The sequence below is a fragment of the Larus michahellis genome, chromosome 2, assembly GCF_964199755.1.
Source record: "Larus michahellis chromosome 2, bLarMic1.1, whole genome shotgun sequence".
NCBI classification, from domain to species: domain Eukaryota; kingdom Metazoa; phylum Chordata; class Aves; order Charadriiformes; family Laridae; genus Larus; species Larus michahellis.
In genome coordinates, this window is record NC_133897.1 from 100256875 (window position 1) to 100277464 (window position 20590).

Below are 20590 nucleotides of genomic sequence, written 5' to 3' on the forward strand. Positions count from 1 at the left end.
AGAGACTAAGGAAGCCAGGGCTGAGGGATACCCATAGAATGTAAGTTCACGTCCCTGTCCCAAATTGATAAAAACACAGAGAATTTGAAAATGCAGATCCTGCATCCCAACTGAGCACCTCAATCAGGATTACTGGATATTCTGGCTTTGTGCCATCTCTCTGCAGTATAATTGCAGATGGAAGAGGCCCAAGCTACTGAAGCAGCTGTCTGTCTTCAGTGTCTCACAACTGGCTGGCGCTGATGCTTCCCTAAGCAAATGCTTTCTGGAAATGTCTTTGTCAGGCTTCTCACTCACCTATGTGTATATGGGAAGACCAGATACCAAACACAGGGCTGAGGATTCCTTTGCAGAGAGCGTGCAAAACCACCAAGTCTTGCAGGATCTGATCTATTATTGCTGTCTCAGATTTCTCAGTGTATCATTATCTTCATGGGCTGTCCTGTATTTTCAGAAATGTTGTGGGTGCTTCACAAATATGAGTGAATTTGTCGCTACACTTCTTGGAGGAGTAATTTCCAAATAGAGAACTGTGGCACAGAGAGATGAAGGCGACAGGTTCTCATCGGTGTCAGGTTCCCCACCCTCTGCTGCAGAAGGTTACTTGCAGGAGGGCGAGGAAGGCCGAAGAGAGATCTGCAAACCTGTAGGTTCCCATCTTAGCACCGGGAGGGAATTTTAGTGAAGGGATGATTACATGAGGAGCAAGGCAGGGAGGCTGTGGCACACTCCTGCCAGCCTGCTCTCTGCAGTTCAGTTACAACCCAGAGCAGGAGTACTCTGTGTCTCAACCTCTTCCCACATCACTGTAAGACTGGAAAGAAAAGAAGAACCTAAGAACCAGCCACTGGTATTTAGGTTTTCCTGGCTTGATTGACAGGTAGCACATGCCACAAGTCATCCTAGGGAATTGTGGGGGTGAAAGGATTTAACATTTTTGGGATGAGGAACAAAGTTTGGAGGATCCTATCCTACATATAGGATCATATTAATTCACAAGTACAGATTGTGATTCATTGAACAGTGGATGCTTTGTTTTCACACAGAATACATTTTGTGACCATATATTGTTCAGTATGATAGTACTGTGTAGTACTGTTTTCTAGCAGCATAAATTATATTAATCCCTTACCCTGGAGACACAATACACTGTGCCCCATTACTCATATATGCGTGTCTATTATTGACAATTATATTCTTTACCTTCTTGGAAAAATAACCTAAACAAAAGCTTTCTACCTGTTTCAGCATCCTTCCCTCTCCTTCTCTTTTCCTTCAGCCTTTCTCCCATCTTTCTGCCCCAAATATATATAAAGGTCATAGGCTTTTTTACTACAAAATGAATGAATCTTGGTACAATGTAATCCTGAATCTAGAATCTTGACCCTGTTGTTTTATGAGATCTGAGGCCTCCTTTCAGGTCTGGTTTTCTACTGACTTCTTTGACACGCTTCACTAGACCTAATAGCTCCCTATTACCAGTTACAATTTAGCATCTGAGCCAGGAGCTGGAGGAAAAAGGGAAAAAAGGAGTGTAAATTATACGGAGTTGCGGTGAACAAAGGTTTTATTTCTCCTGAGCACAACCCTTTGATAGGAAAACGGGGGAGACAAATGTGTTGCTAATTTAATTAAGTAGTATGAGATGGCAGGGTCCACAGATGCCATTTAGGACTGGATTAATCAAGAGCAGGTGATGAAAATGAATAGTCACACATAATGTTAGCATTTTTAACAATCCGACACAGTCTAATGGAATCAAGTGCTATTTAACAACAGGGCTCAGTTTTGCTTGCTAATCCAAATTTATCTACACTTTCACCCTGCACATTCATGTGGATCAAGAACTCTATTCCCTCTGATTCCCATTAATTTTCTGGGGCGTTTTTAGTTATTTAACATTTTGCATAACATGTTCACATCCCCTTGTACTGCATATAGAAAGAAGCGCAGTGAGGGCTGTGGAAGCATTGCATTCTAGGTGCTGAAGTTTTACATGGAGCAGGTAAAAACCTTTCGACAGCTGAGAGGTCATACTTACCAGTATGAAACCTTTCTTTTCCTCCATGCATTCCTTTCTAAAAGTACAGAAAATGTCCTAGACAGTTGTTTCCTTATAGAATCATGGCCAGAAAATGTTTTTGTTCATAAATTTTGTGACCTCCTGCAGCTATTTAATTCAATTCTTCTAGAGTGTCTTTATCTTTCCTGGCCGGACAATTGACATTAGTAAAATCTTCAGTCTGCTCTCTGGTGAAAGAGTTACTAAATGAAGATTGAAACCTCTGTCAGACTGGAAGGAAATTTAACTGCATATGAAGTCACACTTTCCCAATAAGCAGTTTTCAGCTAGAATAAATTTTGTGCCTATAATTTCACTGCTTGCAAAGAGCTAGAACGTGCTGCTGGAAATCAGAACTGTGTCTGGTTGTGGTCTTAGACCTGTGAACAGACTGCGGCCTCAAAAAACACATTACTTTTATAGAGCAGTGGGCATACAGCTCGTTCCTCTACTCCTCTGACAGCCTTTGACACAGAGGAGAGTGTGTAGGGAAAGAAGTATGACATCTGTTTCTCATCCAGTTGTGCAGAGGGGGTATAAAGACTCTGTCACCTATGCTAGGGCCCTGAAAGCTTTATAACCTATTACTTCTTTATGTGGTGCCATAAAAGCAAACCAAATCCTGTCCAACATGAGACTGACAGAGCATTCTGCGGTATCCCTAGTTTTCAAAGTCTGAGCTCTCTTTACCCTTTTAATGGATGGATTTATTGCACTTCAGAGTGCAATTTCCCATTAGTTGTTATCAGGACTGAGGGGAGCTTCTTTATGTCACAGGGAGAGAGAACTACTCCATTAGGTGCTATACATTTTGTTGCATTTACAGAGCCTTGCCAAGCTTGCTTTCTAAACCGTATGAAAATCAATTACAAACAGACATGTCAGTTGCCATCTTTCAATATAGCTATTTTCCAGTCCCTGAAGTCTCTTTAGAAGAGAGACTTCTGTGTGCCATCAAAATATCTGTGGTTTTAAGTACCGCTAAATATTAACAAATCCAATCCAAGAAATTCAAAGATATATATGCATTTCTTTCCAGTGAGCATCCCCAGGATGACCTTCCTATTGCTGCATAGCGATCTTTGGCTCTCTGGTGTTTCAGGTGAACAGTTTCATTTGTCAAAGTACTCCTGACAGATAGAAGAGAATACCAGCGAGGAGAAAAAATACTCAACCTTGCAGGAAAAGAACACTAAAACACAAACAGCAGAACCCAAAGCCAATGTATGCTCCTATGAATATGTTTTTATATCAAAAAAACTCCAGGATCACAATAAGTTTCATAATTTTTTTGCCATCTGTTTCTCAAAATAGCACTGTGAGACTTAAAACCTCGGTAAACGTGCTGTGAGGCATTTAGCAACAGTAGATGTATCCATGCCCAGCTGCCTGTCTGTCCCTTACATGGTGTTAAATGTGGTATAGTCCTCTGCTGATTAAAACTCATCCTCAGCTTGGGATAACCTCTTAAACTGTTACTGACCTCAGTGCCTACTTGTATCTTTTTGCCCTGTAGTTACTCCTTTAGCCTCTTAAGTTGCTCCAGCCAAACTTGCCAGAACTTGGCTGCAATATCCATGAACTTGGGTGCGTCTATAAAGCTGCTGTCACATTTGAAGAAGTTACCACATCTTCCTGCTCGCTATTGCCCCCAGCTGAGACATCACAACTCACAGAGCAAGTACTCAGAGACTTCCACTTCAATTCAACGCCACGATTTTTACTTAGCTCATCTGTCTTTACACTGACCCAGACTAGAGTCACTGACGTAGGGTGGCAATGTCTTAAACTGATGTAGTTGCTTTGCATATTTGACAATTACCTGAGATTAAAAGGTTATCGAATCTTCTCCTTTTCAGGACGGCAGAAATAAGGAAGACTCAAGTGGAGAGAGTGTGATCAGCTGAAGTGTGAACAGTGTGCTTTGGTTCTAAAAAATTTCATCTAGAGCTGGTAGTTTAGTGTCAATATTTGTGAGAAGTGAGTGATGAAGGAGAAAGAATTGCTGTGTTCCTGTCCTGCAGGCTCATGCTGAAGTGGAGGGAGAAGCTGCTTTCAGTTGGAGGGAGGTGGGAGAAGGGATTACAGAAAGTGTTTGTTGTCTAATTAGGCTTTCAGAATAACATCCATAAAGCTCATCCTTTTTTTTTTTTTTTTAAAAGTGTTCACACTTTCTCAAGCATGTTCACTTCTAAAGATGTGATCTTGTGCATTTCATCCCTGTTTGAAGGCAGGGTTATATTCTGAGGTATGTTTGAGTCTTTTAATAAAAAATTACAGGTAAAATATTTAGACTACTTCTGAATTATGGAATATTTTTGTTTTGAAAATGGAAAAGTGTAACCAAGAGTCTCATTGCATTTCATATTAAAAACAGTGTTAAATTATAATAAAGGGAAAAAGTTAAAAGAATTACTGTCTGGATTTATGTATACGAGTTGAAGATTAATGCCTTTGGTTAATTTGGGTTGAAATATATATTCTAATAAGGTGTTAAAATTAGTTCTGAGAAAGTTCATCTAGCAACCATGAATATGTTATAACAAAGTGTAATTAAGTCTCTCTAAAGCTTTTATCTCTTTCCTTTTTTCTTTTTTTTCTTTTCTTCTTCTTTTTTTTTTTTTTTTGGCTGAACTTATAGGAACTTAGAGGCAGGTGCAAGGATACTTTTCCAGGGGAAATTATAGTTTTATATAAGCTCACAACCAAATTCCTTTATGTGTATTCTCACTCTCTGAAAAAAAAAAAAAAGGTGAGAAAACAATGAGCGTAAAAAGATTTGTGTTTCCACAATTTTGAGGTCTGTCTGCAATTGTTTATTGTTTTATGTTATAAAGATCTGCAAATTATCACCCAGCCTTAACCAGATGAGTGGAAAGCTGGATGGGTGGAAATAAGGGTAGACTACCCAGGCTCAGAAGATAGTGGTTAATGGGTCATGCTTTTCCTCAAGGGTGGTAGCAAGCGGGGTACTGCTGGGATCTCTACTAGGACCTGAACTCCTTAACATCTTCAGCAATGACTTGGATGAGGTGATAGATGGCAGTCTTACCAAGTTTGCAGGAGACACCAAACTGTGGGGACCACTCGCTATGCTCAAGGACAGGACTGACATTCAGAGATACTGGAGGAAGGGGACAAAAAGAACCTTGTGAAATATGACAGGGACAAATATTAGGCTCTGTATCATGGAAGGAAGAGCTCCTTGCAACCCTACAGTCTGGGACCTGAGTGCTGGGGGAGCATGTCCGTGGAGAAGTGCCTGGGGGGCCTGGTGGACAGCAGGCAGAACAAAGGCCAGCTGCATGCCCTGGCAGTACTGATGGCCAACAGCATCCTCAGCTATTGTCAACAGGGCAACAACCTGTGGAGGGAAGTGCTTATCCCTCAAAACTCAGCACTCATTAGATGATGTCTAGAATACTGTGTTTCTTTTGGGGCTCCCATTGGAAAAAAGATGTCTATCTGCTCAAGCAATTCCAGCAGAGGACCACCAAGATGGCCAGAATCTGGAGCACTTGCCCTGTGAAGATAGGCTGAGGGAATGGGGCTTGTTCAGCCTGGGGAAGAGATGGTTTTGGGAGATTTAACAGCAGCCTTCCATTACCCGTGAGGAGCTTATTGTGAAAAAAAAACTAAACAAAGCTAAACTCTTCTCAGTGGTGCATGGCAGGACAAAAATAGACAAAGCCATAAATTGAAACAAGAGTGGGTCTGATTAGATACAAGAAAATTTTTCACTATGAAGACAGCCCAGTAGTGGATGAGGTTGCCCAGAGAAGCTGTGAAGTCAAGGTTTTAAAGACTGGATAAATCCCCAAACAACTTTCCTCTGACCTGATAGCTGACAGGTCCATCCAACCCGAATTTGACTGTGATTTTATAAGAGTTACTACTTGTCTAGAGCTAAGATTTGTTTAAAAATGCTACACCTGGATTAGTAGGCGACTGGCCACAGGCAAATGTGGTAGTACTCAACTCTTGCTGAACTCCCGTGGCTCTGCCTGCAGCACATAGCAGAGCAGCACAGGCTTGCGAGGAGCAGGAGGCTGCTGTGTCCCAACAGAGAAACAATAGGGGCACAATCACTTTGAGGAGGCTCCGGCTACTTTCTGGTCTTCCTCATGAAGTAAGGTAGCTCTTCTCCCTCAAAGATAATTACTTAAATGGTGTTGTTTGTCCTTCCCATCCCACATTGCAACCGGGGAATACACATGAATGCATCTAGTGTCTATGAATGTCAATAAATACTGTGAATACTCTTTAAAGGATTATTGTGATTTACATGGAAAGTATAATAATCTCATTCATTTGACATTCTAAATTTTGAATTTCTTGCCTTTTTAGTAAATTAGTTATGCAGCTTTATCACTGCAACCATGATGGCAAACTTAAGTAGACTTATGGTCCAAGGAGTATCAAAGAGACATTAAAAAGCAGCTAATATTTATATCAATCTTCTTCCTTACCTTTTGCCTCATGAACAATTGCTCCACAATGCAGTTTTATTGCAGCTAGAGGTGCCAGGAAAAGAACAGTGGGAGTGGCCAAAGCTTCCCACTCTCATGTCGTTCACAAGGCACTGAGGAAAGCAAGAGGGATCAAACAGAAAACTGGGAATGAATGAATGCTGATGCAGAGAGGGGGACTGGGGAAGGAAAAAAGGAGGCTGGCAATGTAGAAAACAGCATAACAGGTTCATGGTTTTCTTCAGCTGAAGATATTTTCAGAAATGAGATCTATCTACAGGAATTGAGTATAAGGTAAATCATAAAAATTCCATCAATATATAATCATCCATTCTCCAGAACACCTTTACTTATCCATTGCTAGCTAGTACGTCTTTTGTACATTTAATTTCTTAGGTGCTGATTTCAGGTATTGGTACATATTACGTACCAGAATATTCTGACAATGATGTTTGATAACAAGTAAAGCACTGTGGAAGCTACAACTAGGAGAGGAAAGCTACTGCAATACACTGCAGCTGAAAACTTGTTTTCATCAGGTGAACTGTAGTTGCATTTCCTGGGCAGATGCCTAGTAATGAATTTCACTAACTTTTTCTCATTTTTCTCATGCCTAATGAAAATACTCTTATGATACAGACTTTACAGTACAGGATCTATTAAAGGGGTCAGGTGGACCTTGCAGATGTTACAGGATAAAACAAACAAAAAAACCCCCCACAAACAAAACTTCCCCACCCCCCACCCCGACACCCTTATTCTCCACTGCCAAATAAATCAGCTGATCCAGCTAGGTCTAGCATTATGCAAAAACTCATGACAATTCCTTGGGAAGGTTTTCTCAAACTGTGTACTCTGCCTTTGAGCCATGTGACCTTTGGTTTATCTGAAACATCTCCGGAAAATCTGCAGTAGAGACCTTAGTTTTGTCCTGATCAACACAAGAATGGAAAGAGATACTGAGAATTTCTTCTTCCCTTCACTTCTGCTGTCTGTTCTCTTACCACTCCTTCCTCTCTTCAGAGACGGTTGTTAGCATCTGCTTTCTTCTTATGAGATAGGGCATCAACACAGCTCAAAAGTTTTCAACATCCCTTAAAGAGCATAGTCATTAGATATGTACAGAGTATTAGAGTTCTGTTTCACTAACACTAAGGTAAAAAATTCTTTTTTCTCCTTACCTGTTTGTACATAAAATTGCAATTCTCGGTGAAGAGGATGTTTTGCTGTGCCATCCCACCAAATCGCCCTGTATCATGTCAGGCTTTATTGATCTGTGTGGATGTATGTTTCTACATCAGTGGACATCTGCCACAATAGTAGCAGAGCACTCCTTAATTGCCAGTGCCAAAAGGACTTGCTTTCTAACCTGCAAAGATCTCGAAGAACAAGCCTTGAAGCAATGTGTGACAACTTCCAAGGAGCTACCATTTCTCTCCTTTGCACAACTAAGATGCTAGCTGTTCTAGGTACAACTTCAACCACACACAAGTTGTTGTTCAGTTTGGTTTTGTTTTTTTGTTCTTGTTTGTTTGGGTTTTTTTGTTTTTTAACTGCAAATAAAATTTGATTTAAACTGCAAAACAGGGGACCTTCATGGATGTCCAAAATTTCTGTATGTACCTAGGCAAAAATCTATCTTTGGATTCCTTTACGGCTTAATGGCATATCTTTTCTCCAAGTTAATTAAGAAGTATATATAAATGAACTCGAGGCCAGTTAGGAAGCAGCAGAGCTGTAGAAAATCCCAATGAGGAGTTTTGTCTCGTAGCTTTAGCAATTGCATAATATGTAATTGTTATGTTTCTTTGTTTAGCATGTGCACTGTGGTCTCATTAATCAGTACAGTGATACTAAAATGGCCGTGATTTCCACCAGCACGATAAGACATGTTGGCTGCTACATTCATAGGGATAAATTGGTTATTTTACAAAGTCTCAAAGGGTGAAGGCTTGGGGGGTTTTGTTTTAACGTTTGTCACATGATCTCGCTGCATGACATCGCAAATCTCCCATCTCTGCTTTGTTGGCCTATATGCATGAATAATTTTCCCAGTGCTTGTTTGTAGCCGAGTGGGAGAAAGAGAGAATTACCGCCGCACAATCTCTTGTTGTCGGCGATCAGCATTCCGATGGTCTGAGCTGGCTTACAACAGTGTAAAGACATCAGTGGCATGTGTTATAATATATTGAGCATTGTACTCCTGAAGAACGCACGAAAGAAAGAACATTGTTCTACTAGGGAGCAATTCATTGGGTTTTTCCCAGAGACTCTTGGGTCAAGTTTTTATAGGCCTATTTGATTTTCAAATTCTTTTTCCCCCTTTTTCCTCTCAGTGAGCCATAGTGTCCAAACTTGTCTACATTTACTTCCCATGTTTTGTGCATGGTAGATGTCCTTTAAAAAGAGTATCTCAAATAAGTCTTTATTCTTGTTTTGTTGGCTCTTATTCTGTGTTTTCATGAACTCTGGCCCTGGCCATGGCAACTGCAAGAAAAATGTTAACATTGATTGACAGGATTAAGAAAGCCTCCATGCCTATCCGCATTTCAAACACTTTGGGAACAATGGTGTTTGGTGTGATTGAATTAATGAGATATCGCGGACTGTCAAAAGAGCACACATACTTTACATAAACCTGATTATCTTTGCATGGCAGAAATGAAAAAAAGGAGGGAACAGAGGTTTGGCTTTCACTCATACCTCCAAAGGAGCCATCAAAGTGTGTGCCCTGGCTCGGAGAGTGATGTGCCCGCTCAACTGGCCTGCCCTTCCTTTCTCTCCACATACTGCCTGGCTCTGCTTAGCATACATCAGCCATGGGCTTTAACAAGTCTATTCAGGCGACTGGGCCCAAAACAACACTCTTTTCACAACTCAGCACCTCTGTGCTGATTTTTCTTTTCCTAGGGATCTATTGTTTAACTTGAACTAAGCATACATTTCAACAATTAGACCTGAACTGGCTCCTACCGCCCTAGCTTAACCCCAAGGAGTGACATCAGTCATGATACAACATGCATTTTGAGAGGTGAGCCACAGCTGGTGCTCGCTTTTAGCAGTAGAATTACTGGAGAGAGAAGAAAGTTTCATGGGGAACCTCTTCCGACTTAAGGCTTTAAATGATATTTCTGTCCTTTGGGAAATGTTCCAGCAGGCACAATAATATGGTGAATAAATACAATTCATTGAACTAGTGCTGTATTTTAACATAAGCTATTTTTTTCACAAGAGGACATCATGGATTAAGAGGCTCTGAAATGAAATGTAATCCACAAACTGAAAGGATTCTACCTACCCACATACCTGCCTGTCTATCTGTCTACTTACCTGTCTTACGACCTCTCTAATCATTTTACATGGTCCTTATTACCAGAGATGAGCACTGCTTCCTCAAATATATGCAGCACTGGCTTACTCAAAATCATAAGTTTAAGGGAGGTGGTGCTTGATAGCTGCACAGTTTATGTCAGGCCTTTCAAACTTTTTTGAAGCAGGTAGTGACTTTTTCATTGAATTAAACTCATTAAATTTAAGAATCTAGCTGGTTTTTTTTTTCACTCCAAGCATGGCTCATATGTAATTTTATTTTGTAAACATAATTTTATTTATTTTATGTGCTAAATCCAATTGGAAAAAATGCGGTAAAGGTTATTTATCCAAAAAGCTTTTGTTAGGAAGGCATGTCTGGCAATATTTCTAGCTTGACTGGAGTAAAGAGATACTGGAAACCCCCCCCAAAATTCTTTATATCAGAATGTCCAGTCTGTTTCTGCATACATATGAAGCATGGATAATTTGAATAAAGTTTAAATAAGTGACCAAACATTGCTAGTTTACTTGCATCTACTCAAACCTCTAGTCTTCCCAAGATCCTCCTATCATTACTTTACTTCTCACTGAGTAGGAAAATGTAGCTATTATGCTTTTTTAGGATCCTTAACTCACTCACATCATACTGTAGGTCTTAATAAGTAAACCAGATATATTATTTCTCCATGTAACTTCAGTGGTAGTGGTGCTGAGCTTAAAATTATGAGAGTCAGTGGCCAGATACAGTATTTCTGCCTTTCCCACTTTATGGACTTCTTCCCTAAAACCTTGTAGCACTCCTGCAAGCTTTGGTGATTTTATGTTGTGATAAATGATTAATTTTCACTAAGGATTTTGAAAAACACTGTAAGCATACAGAAGTTTTAAATCACCTGGTGTCACGTGTTGAGCATTGCTTTGTAAATCATTAAATAATTTATGGCAAAACTCATTTTAACACGTGTGCATATTTTCTGAGGCCATGGATTAGTGACAGGCCTATCATAACAGATTAATGATTCAGATCAAAGAAAAGGAGGAGAACGCTGCCCTGTGAAGATGCAAAACAAAATATTTCCCCCCAAAGCTTAACCAGTAGATGTCTCTGTTTCACAAACCCTGTCATGGTATCAGCTGCCATATCCTCCCGGTTACGTCTTCTGAAGCCTTCTTATTAGTATAAATTCACCTTTACATAAAAATGGCAAGCTGATGTGAAGAAGGTGGTATTTTAAAGCCCGTATAAAGTTGTCTGAATACTCAAGATGTTTGAAATTCAGATGTGCACATAATAAGCAGTAGAGATTGAGACAGCTACTGAGTTGGAGACTCTCTAATAACTGACTTGGCATAATCAGACTGCTTTGCACTACATGACAGGGTCTTGGATTTACCATTATGTGCCCCTTTTCATCAACAAAACACAACCAAGATTTATGGGACTTATATATAGCGATAGGTAGGGATGCCACCACAGCTTGCTCAAGCTTATGCCTCTTGTTTTTTTCCCTCCAGCTAGTTATCTCCACTCTGGCTAGCATGGCTTCCCCTCAATGACTTACACACTCATCTGCTCCTTCTGAACTCTTTCTCCTCCGGAGTGAAGCAAGGGGAGCTGTGGCCCTGCACTGTAGGAGAGCAGCTTTCTTTCTCCAGACTTTCTCCAGTGCCCCAAAAAGAAAACCTGTACAAAAAGAAGCTGGACAGAGAGGTGTCATTGGAACAGGGACAAGAAGGGAGGAAGACTAAGTGTGATGACATAACCCTGCAGTTCCTTTGCTCCCCTGAACTGCTGCCAACCTGCAGTGCCTTCTGCAGAAGACCCTGCTCTGTGCAGCATGGAGTAGCTTCACCTTCCACAGAGTGCCGCTGGCCTCCTTTCTCTCCCAGGGAAGAGCAAGAAATGGCAGTACGGCCTGTTTCTCCTGCTGAGAGCTCTGCCAATGAGTTAAAGAATGTTTTCAAGTAGTCCTTTAAATTCACAGGGGCAATTACAAGTCTATGAGAACTGCAACATAAAAGAAGAGGGTATGAAAGATGGCAACAGTGATTTCTGCTTTTGCGAACAGAGGTATTGTTGATCTTTATGTAGACTTCAGAATGTGTTTACTGCTCACCCAAGAGTAAACATTCGCTCTGCCCTGTAATTTACTTGCAACTTTCTGAATGAATATTGCTTGCTTTTCCTTCTCGCTTTTAGTGAATTTGCAGTAAAATTGTGCTTTTCATTTATTAAAACTATTATAAGTTGAAATGTTAACACCTTTATTCTTGATATAAACAAAACATAGACCTTTCCCTCATCAAACAAATAATTTCAATTTGGGTAAAGCCTCAGGTTGAGGATTCATAACTGCTTTAAGCTCACCAAAGTGTGGTCCGCTGTCAAAGTAGGTAATTCCAGTCTACCGTCTGCCTTGTCTCACCACACTTCCCTGCCACTTCTCTTGTGTCAGCACTAGGACTAGCACATGTGCATGCCCATGGTGAGCTAGATCACTTCCCCCACCTGCTTCTCCCCCTGGCTAATGTCAGCGCAGAGGAGGCAACAGGAACACCTGGCTGGGGGTTGGATGGAGGTGGGATTTCCAGCTTTTAATTGCATGGTTTAGTTAGATGAGCCTAATGCAGTGGTGGAACCCCAAGCCAAGAAAGGAAGTCTTTGAATGTTGCAAAGGTGCATGTTTAAGGATGTGTAAGGATGTGTCTGCCCAGGGAAATGGTTGAGTCACCAGCCCTGGAGGTATTTAAAAGACAGATAGACACAGCGCTTAGAGACATAGTTTAGTGATGTTTTTTTGCGGGTGTTAGGTTGATGGCTGGACTCCATGATCTGAAAGGTACCTTCCAACCTAGGCAATTCTATGATTCTAATTAACAGCTATAACTGTTGTCATTCCACCCAAGCAGAAATCTTTTTCTTTTTTTCTGCCATCTTTTTTCTAGTTTCTTTACTAAAGGAGAGAACAATTTCCATTCTTGGTCCTTCAGTACAAATCTACACTTTTTCCGAGACATAGACAAAACTTTAATAAAAACATGAATAGGAAGGCAAACTACACAGTTTCTATAGTAGCTGAAAATTCTTACTATTACTATACAACAAATTTGTGTAATAGACCACATAAGAAGCATTGGCAAGTAGCTAGGAAAGCAAGTAACAGAAAGACAGAGAAAATGTGAGAGAAATAATGAAGACACCTTCTTCCGAGTTTGTTCTGTCTGTCTTTGTTTCATTTTGGTCCCACTTTGAATCTTGCACAGCGAGTCAATTCCTTTATCCCGATTCACTATCACGTATGCTAGCAACCAACTACTTACCAACCTTTCAACCCACCACCGTGACTCAGGCCTCCTTCTGGTGTAAATCAGCCAAATTCCTCTTGCAGCTTGCACGTAGCTCACTGTGCCATTGGAGCAGGAAGGATTTCTGCTGGTAGACTGGCCTGTGATAACTGTGCAGGCTTCTTCCATGCATAACTTTCCTGCTGGTCTGGATGTCCCTCTCTGCCTGCTGTCATGAGTAGGAAAACTTACTTTCCCTTATCCTGACACATATTTCTAATAATTTTTCCTCAAACCAGGACACATACTCTCCCATGTGTAAGTTTAGTTAAGGCTTAACTACAGGAAAGACTTGAGTTCATGATAACCTTACATTTATTGAGTGATCCTGCTGCCTTTCCTGTCAAATAGTTGTGTCAGTATTTTGTATTAATACTTAGGTGGCTGACTAAAGGCTACTGCCGGTGAGTTTGGACTGCCACCAGCAAACACCAGCAGATGCTGAGCAATGCTTTAAAGCATATTAATTAAAACCTGATGGCTAACATATTATAAAGCATCACTTATTTTCCTAATCCTGGCAGACCCTTTAAGCTTCATCTCCAGTAATATCCTGACCCAACAGTAGTTCAGCAACAAAAATCCCATTTACCCCAGGGCACTCACAATTTCATTAGGCTTTCTAGGAAGGAGCAGAGAGCGCACCTAGCAGCATGGTCTTCCTGCCACTTCCCTATTTTTCTAATTACTAAATCAGCTAGTACAAAGCTAAACGCTATAGATGAACACATTTTGTTAGATTGTAAAAAATTTTGCAATGGCAATATAAATTTTCCAGTACAAAGGCCACAAGCCCTGTACTGACAAAGTTGTTTAGTGTCCTATCCTTGAATAATGTGATCTAAAAAACAGAAGAGAAATTTAGAAGACTGACAATTAAATTGGACAATATCATACTTGTTTCCCTTAAATAATGAACACATTTCTGCATATTCCAGGGGGAGTTCATTTCTAGTTACACCCTCCTAGTGAATTTCCATATTTTTATTTTTGAGCAAACTTTGCAATAAAATTTTAAAAAGAAAGTAATTTTGTGTTAAACCTTACTGACTTTACAAAACTCTGCACTGAAAATATTTTTCTCTAATGACAATATATGTAAAACCATTAACTAAGTGTACGATACGTTTCTTGATTTAGGTTATCACTTCCTGATCATATTTCCCTCTGGTTTAAATATAGCAATTTAAAATCTGGCAATGTTTAGAGGTTAGGAGTTTTCCTTAATAGCGATGGTTGCACTTTCCTTTTCAACTTCGTTTTAAGAGGTGCATTCTTTGCACTGCAGATTCAGTATCCTTGAGTAACCGGAAATCATTAATAAATATAATTATCACTAGCAGTGCTGGAACAGGGGAAGCTTTGAGGTTAGTACAATGCCCTGGCAAAACATGTTTGACTGGATGAAAAAGTTTACGGAGATTAACACCCACAGAGCTGGCCCACTGGTAGGTTGTTGCAGGTTAATGGAAATGTGTGGCAACAGGCAGCAACATTAGCAGGGTCTTTATCTTTAGGTCTCATAAATATTCTCCTTAACCCCTGCTAACACCCATGTTTCAGGCTTTTCTAGAAAGAATTAGGACAGCTAGCTCCATGGCTATTGTTAGGATTAGGCACGTTCATTTCAGGGTTTCCCCCCTCCTTGCTATCGGTTCAGAATTGCCCAGCTTTTTGGAGACTTATTTTGAGCCTGTATCAGATGTTGTGATTTGCTGATTGCTACTTCTTGTCTCTTAACAAAAGGAAGGGAAATAAACAGCAAATTCCTGGGTTGTAGAGAACTGACCTTGGAACATTTTGTTTGAAATGTAGTGCTCTATTAAATAAAGCTATGAAATGCTGAACTAAAGGTTCATGCCTTTCTGTGCTGAAAAGCCAGTTTGGTCATTAAGTTGAATTTAAAAGAAGTGTGAGCTTCTTGTAATCATATACAAGTTTATTGCTCTTTTCAGGTCTTTGTCAGTTTCTTTGTATATTAAACCACAGAGACTTTATTCTTTAGTAGATTGAAAATGGAGCTGGGAAGGGGTTAAGAATCTTCGTTGACTGCAATTTCTCAATCAGCCTCAGGAAGCCTCAGGTCAACTTTGCTCATAAAACTCTGCACAAATATTTCTTTTTCTATCAGAGGAATTCTAATTCCACACACAGACCAGTGCCACTCAGATTATTACACATTATTAAAAATTAATTTTAAAAAATGGTTTGGTCCCTGTAATCTCCTGTAGAACTGTGAGAACCCAAGCTTTGGAAAAAATCACTCCCATAATAGTAAAATAAATACTAAATATAGTCTTTTTTCCTGCTGTTCTTAATATTTCTGTTATCCCTCAGTTTTGAAATCTTTGCTTTTTTTCCACCTTGCATGGTATGACTGAAGATTTTGCCTCTAGCTACAATACTATCCTTATAAAAAAAAAATAAAACTGTATGTAACTTAACAGGGATAAAAGCCCGCTATAGGGATTAATAGGTTTCCATAGAAATTACTCTAAAACCCATATAATTTAATAGAAACTTCAATAGAGAATGTGAAAAATCACTCCCTCCTGTGGTACAACGTGTAAGAGGGTGGGCTCAGGAGAAAATATAACGAAAATTATCCAGACCAATTTGGCAGCTTGCAGGTAAAACACCTTATGTCCTGCTCCTCTGAGGCACCAGGCCTCCACGGGATATAGATACACCAAAAAGAAGTTGGTCCATCTGCCAGTTTTCACTGATTTCTCCTCAGGATGCAGCTGACCACCTGAAAAATGCCATATGACCAGCCATGTCCTAGGGTGGTGGATGGCAGGAGGGCTTGTTACATGCCTGTGTTGGCACCATGTCCTGTGTGTCTGCAAATTCCCATGTACAGCTGGGAGAGGTTTCGGGATGTTCAGCTTGGGGGTAGTGGAAAAAAGAGAGGGGCAGGAGAGACCTGCAGAGGGACCTAATCTCCTGCAGACAGCGGATTAGGAGACCAGGATGAGTGGGGGAAGCCGTGGGGAGGGCACCCTGCAGCATGACATAGACCTATAGCCGTAGTACAGACAGGAGCGGTCACAGGCAGGTTATCCTCAGAGGGAAAAGTGTTGGGGGTTTGTGCCACTCAGGAAACTACTGCCGGTTGCTAAACTAGAGAAAAAAGGGAGCTGTTGGTGAGGGGCAGGAAATTTCTTCTTCAAATATTTTTTTGTTGTTGTCTTGTCCTCTGACTCTGCTTGAATTCTGTCTATATTCAGAGCTACCTTGTTCTAATTTGTGCTTTAATAAAACCTAGCCCTTTGGGGTGTTTGTGTTCCTGCATTATAGAAGAGACGGGACTGTTCTACTTCATGACTCTGGTGAATTTGGGATCTCAAATACACCCGAGTAGACATAACCTTTCAAGTATACCTACTGCTGGTTCCAGCCTGGCAACTACCCATGTGCAAATGTATGGGCCAAATGAATGCTGGTTCCAAGCTGAGGGTTATTTAAGAGAGACGTTCTTTTCATCCAACTCTGCCACTTGCTTGTTTTCTGTCAATAAAAAGTTTACAGATCTCACTGTAATCCACAGAAATCTTGGGGGGAGGGGAAGAGCAGTTAAAGACTGATTTAGTATATCAAGAAGCAGGGGGAAGTCCTCTACCCCTCTGAAAAGCCGATTACTTGTTTATTTGCAGATGTGAATAAGCTTATTAAATATAAATATGAATAACATTCTTTATTAGCAGTGCCAGACAGTTCTCTTAATAAATGTAACAGTTACTTATAACTTTACGCAATGTCAACTTTTTGAACAAAAATTTTCTGTGCTTTTTTACCCGACACCTCCATAGGAATGAAAACCAAAAAACCCTAGTTTGTTTATGCCAAAACATTCTGAGAGCAGTTTCTTAAAGCAATGCATGATAGCGGTGGTGTTAGCCTTACAGAAAGCTTTTCCTACAGTGGAATGTAATAAAAACATTGAGGTGACAGGTTTATAATTTCTTTGTATTTCTTCATAGTAAATGCTGATCATTGTGCTAATTTGGGTGTTCATCAGAGCAACTTGCACTGGAGATCAAGAGAACAGAAAGGATGAGGTGGAGCAGAGCCATCAGCTCTGCAGAAGGAAGGGGGATACGGTTTCTGGAAGAAGTCTGGTGCTTTCCCAGCGAGGACCAATGCACACGAAAGCAAACTATACATCACTAAAAATTGCTCAAATGGGACCACCTGTGGATCACCTGTTTAGCTGATCATTTACAACATTTGATACTCTTCAAAAAGGTTGATATTTGAAAGATGTTGGCAGATAACCCAAATTCCAAAGCATCTCATGGACTTCCTGACTTAATAACCACCTGCACAGTAATCAGCAGTTTGTGACAGTGGGTAGATTTTCATATGTCAGGGTGTATACTTATCTGTTGGACTTTTCAATGTGTGTGCAGAAAGTACTATGAAACAAATCCTCTGAGGATTCCAAAAGCACAAGAAACAGGTAGATACACCATAAGTAATATCGGGTATGTTGATGTCTCAGCAATTCTTTGCTACAGTTTCTGATGCAGTACACTGAACACTCTAGTTTTAAATCAGGTGAGGAAATGAGATCGTCCCAAAATGGAGCAAATGTAAAAGGTATGAAGGTATGTGTCATTTAATAGAAACAGGGTAATACTCAAAATTATTGGTAACATTGCGGAAGCAGCAGATTAATTCAAATTTAGTGTGTTCAACAAAAGGGATATTCTAAAGAAATTGCAATAAAATTAGAAATGGCTCACTCGCTCAAACACTCATCCATTCACAAAAGGCTTGAAAAAGGATGGAGTCTAGGAATGTACAAAAGTTTGTTGTAAAGTGTAATTCTTCCATGTCCTCCTGGGAGTAAAAATCATGAAAAATAGATGCTGCTCATAAAGAAACCGTGGGGGATTTTTAAAAATGGTGCTGGTGAGGACCTACATATTTCCTGTATCAAAGAGAAGACAATTTCTATGCTACCAAGATGGGAGTACAGCACAAACATATGTACTTTGATCATATCAGGCGTAGTGTTGGAAAAGACCTTGAAACAGTTAGTGCATATGAAAGGGATCATAAGAGACCACCCTTGCAGAGGATGACTGGCGAGAAGATGGTGTGTGACAGATGATCGGGAGTCAGTTGCTTATAACTCAAACAAGAAATGGACTGAAGTGGCTCCCAAATACTGCAGTAAGATGTTACCAATATTTTACATGGATTTTACCTTACTTAAGGGAAGATGAATGTCTCTCATACCTCATTTATCTCACTTCTAGTGTTATTCTGAATTCCTGACCGGCTCCAAGTCTTGCTGCACACAGAACCTTTCCAGGCCAGTGGGAATAAAGGTCAGTTCTCTCTATATACATAAATGTAAGCTGGAAACATTGTCTGTAAGATAATTTGATCTGATATTCCCATGTATTTTCAAGTCTCAATATATAAAAGGTGATCACTGGCTCAGAGAAGAGGACAAATATCCAAGCAGACACAAAAGGGACCATATTGCTAACCAACAATTTGAAGTATCAGATGAAAATACATATGGTCTCAATGCTATTATTTGTGGGAACATTTTTTAGAGGACACTTTGTCATTCTGGCTAACTTGGTTTTAGGATTTAACTTTTATTATTACTAGTAACACCAGCTACAGAGAGAGGAGGCATCATGACAGCATCTCTTCCTTCCTGTCCTATGCAGGTAGGAGGGTCAGGCAGTAGAGATAATATAGCTTATGACATACACATAGCAAGCACAGAGAATAAGAGACATGGGTCTGGAGAGTAAATGTGATTAGAGGGGCATATCTACTATATAAAATTCAGTTTCGGTGGAAAAAGACGGTCCTTTCAGAACAATGTGTTTGACAAACTAGATTTGCTTATGTTAAAGGGCTGAACAGTTAAAGTCTGGACAAAAATAATTTTTGAAGGGACTGCAAAGAAAGAACTTGGTTTGTCTTGTTACAGGAAAACAAATGTGTGTTGTATTTTGTGTAAGTATTATATCAGAAGCAGGTACTGCTGCTGTCTCTACATTGGGAACTTCCCATCACATTTGCTTTCTGTCCCTAGGAATTCTTTTTTTCCCCCTCCTTGTTTCTTGCCTTATTTCCCCCCCTCCCCCGACATTTCCTTGTTCATTAGACCTATTTGTTTTGAATTTGCTCTTATCCTCTTTAGAGAAAGACAGGCTTGCAGAGCAATTTTTTTCAGTATTAACAGGCAAGAACTTGATACTGCTTTCACTAGTATTTTATAAAGTTTATCTGACCTAGATATGTAATTTACAATTATAATTGACCTGCAGTGACTTAATAGTAAAAAAAGAACTGAAGACCAATACAAACAAAACCTTTTTGGCTCATTCTTAAGAGGAAATTATATGAAGGTAGTTCGTGTGAGATAGTAAAGGAACTGTATTCAGGAAGCACAGATATGTAGCTGCTAATGGTGATTTTTATCACTATTGAATGTGTTTGTGCATGCAAAAACACATGATACTTGTTTCAGAAGTGGTTGCCTAATGACCAAATGCACAAAAATATACATGAGGACTACTAAAATAAACATTTGAACATACATTTTACTCAGCTAGCAATGCATTGCTTGTATTTTATTCCTTGTTTTATTATTCAGGGAGAGGGCATAACATTTTAAAATGTGAAACTACAGAGCTATATTTAATGCTCAAAGTCAACTATATTTCCCATAGAGGATAAGAAAATTCATTAAAATTTCTATGTATATTTATCTCCTTTTTTCCTCACTTTAAGTTGTTCTGCACTTGCCTCCTGAAGAAATCACGCTTGTATTGACTTATTCAGGCTATGCTCCTTTTTTACAAAAGCCATCTAGTGGAGCAGGATTTTTTATTTAGAAGACCATGAAAAAAACAGATCCTTAACTTGAGTAAGTTATCCTAGTCCTATTGACTTCTATGATGCTCTGGAAATTTTCCCCAGCTGATGTCATCCATGTTCCAAATTTCAAACATTCAGTGGGCGTCCACTATGCTTTTTGTTCTGTAGGTCACTAAGTTATAATGAATAGGTTGTTGGTTGGGTTTTTTTGAGGAGCTCCTGTAGGAATGACCAACCCGACGAAAATCTCTAAGAGAGGAAAGGATGAGTGATTTGCTCACATAGAATTGAGTGATTTGTTCAGTGAATTGTTTACACATACAGACTCCATTAAAAAAAGGAAGTGCTAGCTTCCTTGAAATATTACATACTCATGTGCTCAACTTCTAATGGAGAAAGAATGAAGGGGCATCCCAGTGAGTGGTTAGCAAGTTACCGAAAGTAACATGTAGGACCCAGGTTTCCCCTAGGAAGACAAGCTCACTATAGTTACATCCTTTAAGCAGTAGCTTCAGACAACTGTCAAATTCCTTTTCTTCCCATGCTT

General features: G+C 39.8%; 1 long non-coding RNA gene across 1 annotated transcript in view; it reads left to right on the forward strand.

Moving 5' to 3' along the window:
* Positions 1-4951, forward strand: part of LOC141738389 (uncharacterized) — a 34204-nt gene extending 29253 nt beyond the window's left edge. The window contains exon 3 of the long non-coding RNA XR_012585375.1: positions 3922-4951. This is a non-coding gene — a long non-coding RNA (uncharacterized LOC141738389). The remainder of the gene's footprint in view (positions 1-3921) is intronic.
* The last annotated feature ends 15639 nt before the right edge of the window (positions 4952-20590 follow it).